The following is an 11,439-nucleotide window of genomic DNA, read 5'->3' as shown; positions in this document are numbered from 1 at the left end:
ACACCTGTAACAACAACAAGTGTCCCATTACCAAGCTTACCTACATTGTCATTACCTATTTTCCAAGGTCATAATTATGAAGAATTCATTAGTGGTTGTCAATCCATAGTAAATTCACGAACTGACATAGATGAGATTGCTAAGTTCAATTATCTTAAATGTCTTGTGAAGGGAGAACCCTATGAACTGATTGTCATTTCCGGTGGTTAAAGGCAATTATCAAATAGCCTTACGTGTCTTAGCAGACAATTACTTTGATGCTGACAAGGCCAGAGTTAGACATGCAGTCTTAATATCAAGCTTGAAGCCACCCAAACATTGTTTTTCAGACTTACAGGCATTTAGAATCACATTAGACAATAGTCTCAGATCTCTAGATGCTAAATATGACCTAAGACAATGTGATTGGTTTATCAGTGGTATTGTACAGGATAAGTTGTCACCACAAACTATTGAACGATTAAATATTATGTTCAATAAACGCTATTTCACTTGTGAAGAAATTAGCAATGGTTTACAAACAATTGTTTCATGCATGCAAGCAACGAGACAAGATGAAAAATCCACAAATCCAGTGGATAATAAACCTACAACTCAGTATATCAAGAGTATACCTACTCCCACTAAAACACAGAATGGGAAATCCCATATAGGCATTTATCAAGCTTTGAATACAACAGACAGTAAACAGACTGTCATACATAAACGTACTCCAAAATGTGTGCTTTGTGATGGAACACATTGGGCACAGTATTGTAGTCAATACACATCAATGGAGGCACGTAAACAACGTGTTCATCAGCTGAAAAGATGCATCAAGTGTTTAGGTGAACACAAGGGAGGTAAATGCTCACTGAAGAAGTGTTTTAAATGTGTTCATCATTCAGCATTATGCCCAAATACTTTTGCTGAACAGCAGCAGACTTCCACAGAATAAGGAAGTCAACAAGCAACAGCATTAAATGTGAGAGATAAGTTTAAAGCAACTGCTCTCCCGATAGCTCGAGTTGAGTTATCTAATAAATTACACAAAACCAATGTGCTAACATAATTTGATCAAGGCTCACAAAGGTCCTTCATAAGAAGATCAGTGTTACAGAAACTGAATAAACAACCCTATGCCAAAATACAGTTAGATATAGCTGTTTTTTTCCACAATTCTGGTAAACAGACATATGACCTAGCCAGAATCACTGTTGGTCTAGGAAACAGGAAAAAGACAGTAGAAGCTGTGGTAGTAGATGATTTGCCTAAGTCTCTGCAGATCCAGGGATTAAAAGAAACAGTTGCAGCACTGAAAGCAGCTAAGGTCAAGTTAGCCTGTCCTGACATACAGACGGACACTATTAGTCCAATTGATTTAATCATTGGAAGTGATTATTATTACTGTTTTGTGCAAAATATAGTAAGTAAACATGATGTTTACTTACTGAAAACAGCAGGAGGCCACATGATATGTGGTCCCATTCCCTCTCAAAGTGGGAAAGAAGCTGATGTTGATTCAGTGGAAAATGTACTAGTTACGAGAATAACCGCTGATCATGTACCACAGCAAAAATTATCATTACTGGAAGAAATGAATGAACCAGTTGATAAGTTGTGGGATTTAGATGCGATAGGTATTGATGTAAATAAACCAAGCCCACAAGAGTCTCAGACTTATAACCAATATTTGGACAATGTCAAATATAAAGATGGACAGTATTGGGTTAGGTTACCATGGAAATTAAATCCACCACATCTGCCTAGCAATTATCGCATGGCTTTCGGACAAATGAAAACACAAATACATGAGCTCAGGAAGAATCCAGAGCTACTGACTGTCTATGATAATATCATACAAGAACAGTTGGACAATAAATTCATTGAGGAAATAGTCGAAGATAAGTTGAAGACAGACGCTCATTATCTCCCGCACCATGGAGTCAGAAAGGATTCTGAAACCACTCCACTATTGTATACAATTGCAGCGCACGTGCAAATAAAGATGTAGCAAGTCTTAATGACTGTCTGATGACCGGACCCTCACTAACTGAGAAGCTTGGAGACGTGCTTATGAAATTTCGCACAAACCCATATGCCTATACGGCTGATATTTCCAAAGCTTTCTTAAGAGTAGGACTACAAGAAATAGATAGAGATTATACTCGATTCTTGTGGCCTGAAAATCCACATGATACTCAAAGTCCTGTGAAAACTTATCGTTTCAAGTCAGTATTGTTTGGTGCAACATCCTCTCCATTCTTACTAGAAGCTACTCTAAATACACATTTGAGGAAATCTGAAAGTCCCTTCAAAGAAATCTTAAAGAAAAGTTTCTATGTGGACAATCTTCAAGGTACTGTAAATAAAGAGGAGGATTTGAAATCCTTATACAGAGAAGCTAACAAGGAGATGAAAGAAGCAAATATGCCTCTAAGGATGTGGAATACTAATTCAATGCAATTAAGGGAACTTATCAAAGAAAATTTCCCTGAAACTGAAATTCCTGATTGCAACAATATGCTGGGACTTAATTGGAACACACAGGAAGATACGTTGAGTCTTGTGGCATGCAAAGAGTACGTAACCTTTATTCGGCGCATGTACACACCCTCATTTACAGGCTATCTCCCCAAACCAGCGAACCAGGTTGCTAAGAGTTGATGATGGGGCCCCGTCGTTCAACTAGTGACCAGGTTCTAGCCAATAAGAAGATGGTTTTGGCAATCGCAGAGGTTATGTGGGTACCGCTCTCCTGTCTGCCCTTGTCATTCCCATTCTAGAGCTGGTTGAAGCACGGTCTGCTATCTTGTGGCTTCTATTTCTGCTTTGCTTACCGTGGAGTGCACTATACTTATCACTGTACATAGTGTACATATTGCTGTTCTAAACTGGTGAAGGATAATATAAGTCTAAACTTTTTCTACTGTGTTTATTTGCTCCCATTACACCCGGGGTAACAGGCCATTTGGAATCCTGGGTTGTAATAAGTCTCAAAAAGATAAACAATAAATCATGCAGTACACTCACTAAACGTAGTTTACTGTCAGAGGTATCACAATGTTTTGATCCTCTAGGACTCGTCTCACCAATTACCATAAAGGGTAAAATGCTTATGCAAGATGCATGGAAGCTCAAAATTGGATGGGATGAGAACTTGCCTCTAGAAATGAGTCAAGCATGGGATGAAACATCCAGGGAGTTTAAGCAACTTCATCAAATTACATTTCCCAGACAAATAGGTCAAGAGGGAAACAAGTACACATTACATGTGTTCTGTGATGCGTCAACCAGAGGTTATGGCGCTGTAGCTTACATGAGTAATGCTGAAGGAAGTACACTAATTACTTCAAAGGCCAGGGTAGCACCCTTGAAGGTCAGAACAGTATCACAATTGGAACTGACAGCACTCTATGTAGGTACAAAATTAGCTGTCTATCTCAACAAAGTACTTGATCATCTCACTATTGAGAAAACCGTGATCTGGAGCGATAATGAAGCAGTTCTCCAATGGTTAAGAAATAATAAGAGTAAGTTGGTCTATGTACAGAACAGAGTAGCAGAAATAAAAGAGATGCAGAGAGATTATCTCTTTCTTCACGTCTCTACCCAAGAGAATCCAGCTGACATGTTGTCACGTGGTGTCCCACTCAAGAAATTTGTGGATAATAAATTATGGCTCCACGGACCGAACTGGCTCTCTAATGAAAATAACTGGCCTCAGCAAAAAGCTCACATTATGCCAGAAGAAACAGTCTGCTTGAACACAGCAGAAATAAGTTGTGTAAATACTGCAGACACAACAGAAATAGTCATTGATGGATCTAAATGCTTATCTTTGGGTAAAGTCTTAAGAGTTACAGCTCTTGTCTTCAAATTCATTAAAGGAATAAAACCTGATTATGAATATCTTGAACCCATTAAATACTGGGTGAAACTAATACAGAAAGATGTTTTCTCTACAGAATATAAATTTCTGGAAACACAAGATAAATCCCCAAAGAAACCTGTCATGATTAATTCTTTAGGACTTTATCTCGACTCAGAAAAGATTGCAAGATGTCGAGGAAGAATTCATAATTCTTCACTACCTAAAGAAGCCATACATCCAATATTGATCCCCAAGAATCATTGGCTAACAAAACTGATTGTGCAAAACGCCCACAGTAACGTGTTACATGGTGGGGTAGCTGGCACACTTTGTCATATACGACAATCCTACTGGATACCTCAAGGTCAACAAAGTGTGAAAAAACAAATAAAGGACTGTATTACTTGTCGTCACTACGATATGCGAGTATGTCAGTATCCAGGTCCACCTCCATATCCCTCTGAAAGAGTTTGTCATATCACTCCATTTGAGGTGACAGGTGTAGATTACACTGGACCAATAATTTTAACCAAAACAGTTGACAAAGTTCCTATCAAGGTGTACATCTGTTTGTTCACTTGTGCTACAACTAGAGCAGTACATCTAGAAGTAGCCACTGACATGTCTGCTGAAACCTTTATCAAATTATTCAGAAGGTTTGCAGCCAGAAGGGCATGTCCCAGACTGATGATTTCAGATAATGCAACGAACTTTGTTGCTGGTGCTGCTTATATAAGCAAGATCTTTGATCAACCAGAAGTACAACAGATGCTGAATCAACGCAGTTGTCGTTGGAGATACATTCCTCCTAAATCTCCATGGCACGGCGGATTTTATGAAAGAATGATCGGCATTGTAAAACGTTGTTTAAGGAAGACTCTTCATCGTCAGAGAATAGACTTAGAAGAATTCCGTACAGTTGTGACTGAAATAGAAAATAGTCAACAACAGACCTCTAACTTATGTTACCGATGATCTGGACAATTTAGAACTGTTAAGTCCATCTCATTTACTCCATGGCAGAAGGCTCGAACCTGTTCCTCCCATGAATGATAAAGAAATCATAGAGGATCCTACTTATTTCGAACCTGAGCAACTCAGACGTAAATTCAAACATCTTAATAAAGTGATTGAACGTTGGGAGAAAATTTGGCGAGAAGACTATCTCACCTCATTGAGAGAACACTTCTATGGAGCTGGTGTTCCTGAAAATCATAAGTCCTTAAGACCTGGTGACATAGTGATTATCGACAATGATGGTCCGAGGTCCCAATGGCCACTTGGAAAAATTGTGACCATATATCCTGATGCAAATGGAATCATCAGGACAGTTGATGTTTTGAGCAAAGGTGTAGTGAATAAGCGGACAATAAATAAACTAGTACCGTTAGAATTACACAGTGTTGAAAACAAAATTAGTGATTCTCCAGAAACCACACAGACTAAAGCTGTTCAGAAAAGACAAGCAGCAGTGGTGGCGAGTGAGAAAATCAAATTAATGTTAAGTGATGAATAGTTCACCTGCAGCGAACCTCCACCGCCCCCCAGTGTGGAGAAATTTTCTCCAGGCTGGGGGTATCAGCCCTTCAGCCCCTTTCAGCCCTTTCAGCCCTGAGGGGCCCAGCCCTCTCAGAAGGGGCAAGCATCTTGTTTACTGCTACAGTGAGTAATTGATCGCAGATGCAGTACGAGTATGCAACGTGGTCAAGCGACCGCGGCTCCTTGCAGTCCAGTGTTGCAGAGTGTATTTTAATAAGAGACAGTACATCTCTTACTTTAGCAGGACAATTAAGGAAAATCCTGCTCCCACTTTATTACCATAGTGGCAAGGAAGCAAAAGTACTATGTCAGCTTTTCCTTTGTGCAAGGGGCAGTAACGGCGTGGGGTGCTGTGGCATCTTCAGATTACTTTTGACTCTACTGAGAGTGACACTGATGCCAGGATAACCAACAAAGAACGAGCTGTGCGTTAGTGTGAACAAAGTGTCTCACAAAACACAATAAACACTTACAGAGAAGTGTGATCAGCTTCTTTAGTGATAAGATTGTAAACAATAAAGACAAATCTTGTGGAACATAGTGTACCAGTGAGCGTATTCCTAGACTATGGAAGACGTGGACATCCAAGGACACTTCAGCTTCTATCAAGTCACCGATATCTGTCGAAGGTGTGAAGAACACCATAGCTCACTCTACAAGAGCAAGGTAGGTTACGAATTTCTTGTAGTACGGGGGACTGCGCAGTTCTTGAGTCGCAAGGAGTTTGTAATCAACCTATAGTCGGCAGTAAGGTGTGGACTTTTGAGTCCACACAAGTAAGTTTGTCAGCCATCAGTGAATGAAATATGCTGACATAACACCCCCTAGGGGTAATTTATAATCTTACAAATTATAACTCTTTACAGCCCGTTGAGAGATGACTTCGACAGCTTCTCAAGACCTTGTCTGCAGGGGCGGCTGTGCAGGCGATGAGCTGTCTTTCTAAGTTACATACAAACTCTTTAAACTTAGCTGGTAAAGCCATTTCTCAACATGTGTACTCACCCAGTTGTGCTCACCTAGTTGTGGTTTACCTGGAGTTTACCTGGAGAGGGTTTCGAGTCACAGCTCCTGGCCCTGCCTCTTCACTGCTCGCTACTGGGTGTATGTGTACTCACCTGTATGTGGTTGCAGGAGTCGAGTCATGGCTCCTGGCCCTACTACTAGGTCCTCTCTCTCCCTGCTCCATGAATTTATCAAACTTTGTCTTAAAATTACGTCATTTTCCAGACTATTCCACTTCCTGACAACTCTATGACTGACGAAATACTCCCTAACATCTCATTGACTCATATGAGTCTTCAACTTCCAATTGTGGCCCCTTGTTTCGGTGTCCCATCTTTGGAACATTCTGTCTTTGTCCACCTTGTCAATTCCTCGAAGTATTTTATGTCATTATCATGTCTCCCCTGACCCTCCTGTCCTCCAGTGTGTCCAGGCCGATTTCCCTTAACCTTTCTTCATAGGACATTCCCCTTATCTCTGGGACTAATCTTGTTGCAAACCTTTGCACTTTCTCTAATTTCTTGACGTGCTTGACCAGGTGTGAGTTTCAGACTGGTGCTGCATACTTCAATGTGGGTTTGACGTACACTGTATGCAGAGTCTTGAACTATTCTTTACTGAGGTACTGGAACGCTATTCTTAGGTTTGCCAGGCGCCCATATACTGCAACAGTTATCTGGTTGATGTGAGCCTCAGATGTGCTCGGTATTATACTCGTCCCAAGATCATTTTCCTTGAGTGAGGTTTGCAGTCTTTGGCCACCTAGCCTTTACTCTGTCTGAAGTCTTCTTAGCTCTTACCTAATCTTCATTACTTTGCATTTGGCGGGGTTAAACTTGAGGAACCAGTTGCTGAACCAGGCTTGCAGCCTGTCCAGATCCCTTTGTAGTCCTGCCTTATCCTCATCCGATTTAATTCTCCTCATTAACTTCACATCATCTGCAAACAGGGACACTTCTGAGTCTATCCCTTCCGTCATGTTAATTACATATATAAAAGCAGCACTGGTCCTAGGACTGACACCTGTGGAACCCTGAACGTCGCAAGCACCCACTCTGACATCTCATCATGTACCATGACTCGTTGTTGCCTCCCTGTGAGGCATTCTCTGAACCATTGCAGTTCCTTTCCTGCTATCCCTGCCTGGTCCTTCAGCTTTTGCACTAATCTCCTGTGTGGAACTGTGTCAAACGCCTTCTTACAGTCCAAGAAAACGCAATCTACTCACCCCTCTCTCTCTTGTCTTACTGCTGTCACCCTGTCATAGAACTCCAGTAGGTTTGCGACACAGGATTTCCTGTCCCTGAAACCATGTTGGCTGTCACTAAGCTCATTCCTTTCGAGATATTCCACCACTCTTCTCTTGATACTCTTCTCCATGACGTTGCATAGTATATATGTCAGTGACATTGGTCTATAGTTTAATGCCTCGTGTCTGTCTCCTTTTTTAAAAATTGGGACTACATTTTTGCCATCTTCCATACCTCAGTTAGTTGCCCATTATAGATGTGTTGAATATTGTTGTTAGGGATACACATAGCGCCTCTGCTCCCTCTCTCAGGACCCATGGAGAGATGTTATCCAGTCCCATCACCTTTGAGATACCTAGCTCACTTAGCAGCCTCTTCACTTCTTCGTCGGTTGTTTGTATTGTATCCAATAGTTGATGGTGTACCCCATCTCTCTGTCTTTCTGGAGTCCTTTCTGTTTCCTCTGTGAACACTTCTTTGAATCTCATGTTGAGCTCCTCATATACTTCAGGGTCGTTTCTTGTGATCTCTCCTCCTTCCTTCCTCAGCCAGATTACCTGGTCCGTGAGTGTTGTTTTCCTCCTGTTGTGGCTGTACAACAGCTTCAGGCCAGATTTGTCTTTCGCTGCTATGTCATTTTCAAATTACCATTGGGCCTCCCTTCTTACCTGTGCATATTAATTTCTGGCTCTGTGACTGCTCTCTTTAGTCTCCTGGGTACTTTGCCTTCTATACTTCTTCCATTCTCTAGCATGCTTGGTTTTGGCCTCTACACCTTTGGGTGAACCAAGGGCTCATTCTACCTTTTTCATTATTTCTGTTACCCTTTGGTACATACCTCTCCTCAGCTTCCTTGCATATTGTTGTCACATATTCCATCATCTTGTTTACCATCTTGCCACGCATTCCATCATCTTGTTTACCCTCTTGTCACATATTCCATCACCTTGTTTACCATCTTGTCACATATTCCATTATCTTGCTCTCTGTCCCACTGAACCCCCTGCAGGAAATTCGTCATGCCTATGTAGTCCCCTCTCTTGTAGTTTGGCTTCATTCGTCCTGCCCTTCCTGCTTCCCTGTCCACTTGTAGCTCTGCTATGTATTCGAAGCTCAGAACCACATGCTCACTGGCCCCAATGGGTCTTTCATATGTGATGTCCTCAATATCTGCACTACTCAAGGTGAATACTAGGTCCAGTCTTGCTGGTTCATCCTCTCCTCTCTCTCTCTGGTAGTGTCCCTTACGTGTTGGTACATGAGATTTTCCAGTACCACCTCCATCATCTTAGCCCTCCACGTTTCTGGGCCCCCATGTGACACCAGGTTCTCCCAGTCAATTTCCTTGTGACTGAAACCACCCATACTCAGCAGCTTTGCCCTGCTTGCATGAGCCCTTCTGGCCACTTCAGCCAGTGTGCCAATCATTGCTCTATTGCTCTCTTCATACTCTTGCCTTGGCCTCCTGCTGTTCTGTGGTGGGTTATACATCACTGTAATTACCACCTTAGGACCTACAGACTGAAGTGTTCCTATTATGCAGTCTCTTGCTTCTCCTCTGTCTCCTTTCTCCAGCTCATCAAAATCCCATTGGTTTTTGATGAGCAGTGCCACTCCTCCACCCCCTCTGTTTCCTCTGTCTTTCTTCAGGATCTGATATCCCATTGGAAAGAAGGCATCTGTTACTATTCCTGTGAGCTTGGTTTCTGTGAGAGTTATGATGTCTGGTGATGCCTCTTTGATTTTTTCGTGCCATTCCTCCCACTTATTCATTATTCCATCAGCGTTGGTGAACATTACCTTCAGTTTCCTACCCAACACTGTGTTCTGAAGGGTCTGTGAGGGTGGGGGACCTGGCAGTGTGCTGTGTGATTCTACAGCATAGTGTGGGGTAGGGACTGTAAGTGTGGATTGTGGTTTGTGTTGGGATAATGTGTTTGGTTGTGGGGTTTTGATGGTGGTTCTGTGTGAGCTTGCACTTGTTGCTCTGCCCTGCTCTGGTTGTCCTCTGCTGACTCTGTCCTTGTTTCTCTTCCAAGCCCCTTTCATTTCTGTGTCCTCTTCCTCAGCTACTGTCACTCTATTCTTGTTCTGTCTCAGTCATGGAACACCCTCTTGTATGTTGATTATTCCTTCAGCTGTGGTTTCTCTTGCAGGATCCTGTTCTGCATCGTTTTTTTCTTGAAAATCAGTTTGACTGACCAATTTCTCCCCTTCAAATACTTCCCAATTCTCTGAAAATTTACTATCTCAGTCATGTCCTCCTCGCCTATTTCTCTGTTGATGCTTTCAATCTTCTGTTTTTCTTTCTGATGTCTTTCATTGTGTGTCCTCCCTTCGCTCTCCTGAAGCCCATGAATAAACACTGACTTCACCCTCTCCTCCTGTGTATGTGTGTATGTGAGAGAGAGAGAGAGAGAAAGTTACTGTGTGTTAGCAATTACATGTTTTTTTATGAGCGCAGGTGTGACAAACCTCCTAGTTCACCTGACAGCATAGAGACAATAGCAGGTTAAGATAATCATCTAAGTTCGATGACCTCCCATTATATATTATACATTTTTTGCCAATTTTTCAAACCCTTCATAACATAATGCATTAAATTACAAAGCTGCAACATCACGTGTACACCATGGGTTTGCTAGCTATAAGTCAACAATTAGGACGAATCATCGTTTGTGTGGGTAGCTAACTGTAGCACAAGTGAGTCATAGTTCACTCATGATCATGATCCTCAGGCTCCTCGTCACGAGGTGTGCTTTATAAAGTAAGTAGTCTAGGCAATTAATGCATTTGCTTTTGATGTTTCTAAGTAAGATTTAGATATACTATGTTGTTTAAAAAATTCCACTCTCCACCCTTTTTTTTTCTTATTCTCTCTCTGCCTGTGCAGTTATTTGCTTAAAAAAACACTTGTTCGTGAGTCATTACATAAATGAAAGGGGGTAAAGCAGCTGGAACTGATGGGATCATGACAGAAAAGTTAAAATCAGGAGGGGATATAGTGTTGAGTGGTTGGTACTTTTGTTTAATAAATGTACGAAAGAGGGGAAGGTACCTAGGGATTGGCGGAGAGCATGTATAGTCCCTTTATATAAAGGGAAGGGGGACGAAAGAGATTGTAAAAATTATAGAGGAATAAGTTTATTGAGTATACCAGGAAAAGTGTACGGTAGGGTTATTATTGAAAGAATTAGAGGTAAGACAGAATGTAGAATTGCGGACGAGCAAGGAGGTTTCAGAGTGGGTAGGGGATGTGTAGATCAAGTGTTTACATTGAAGCATATATGTGAACAGTATTTAGATAAAGGTAGGGAAGTTTTTATTGCATTTATCGATTTAGAAAAGGCATATGATAGAGTGGATAGAGGAGCAATGTGGCAGATGTTGCAAGTATATGGAATAGGTGGTAAGTTACTAAATGCTGTAAAGAGTTTTTATGAGGATAGTGAGGCTCAGGTTAGGGTGTGTAGAAGAGAGGGAGACTACTTCCCGGTAAAAGTAGGTCTTAGACAGGGATGTGTAATGTCACCATGGTTGTTTAATATATTTATAGATGGGGTTGTAAAAGAAGTAAATGCTAGGGTGTTCGGGAGAGGGGTGGGATTAAATTATGTGGAATCAAATACAAAATGGGAATTGACAGTTACTTTTTGCTGATGATACTGTGCTTATGGGAGATTCTAAAGAAAAAGCAAAGGTTAGTGGACGAGTTTGGGAGTGTGTGTAAAGGTAGAAAGTTGAAAGTGAACATAGAAATGAGTAAGGTGATGAGAGTATCAAATGATTTAG

Source organism: Cherax quadricarinatus, chromosome 22 (assembly GCF_038502225.1).
Source record: "Cherax quadricarinatus isolate ZL_2023a chromosome 22, ASM3850222v1, whole genome shotgun sequence".
NCBI classification, from domain to species: domain Eukaryota; kingdom Metazoa; phylum Arthropoda; class Malacostraca; order Decapoda; family Parastacidae; genus Cherax; species Cherax quadricarinatus.
The sequence above is the reverse complement of the archived record's forward strand: the minus strand, read 5'-3'. Positions refer to the sequence as shown.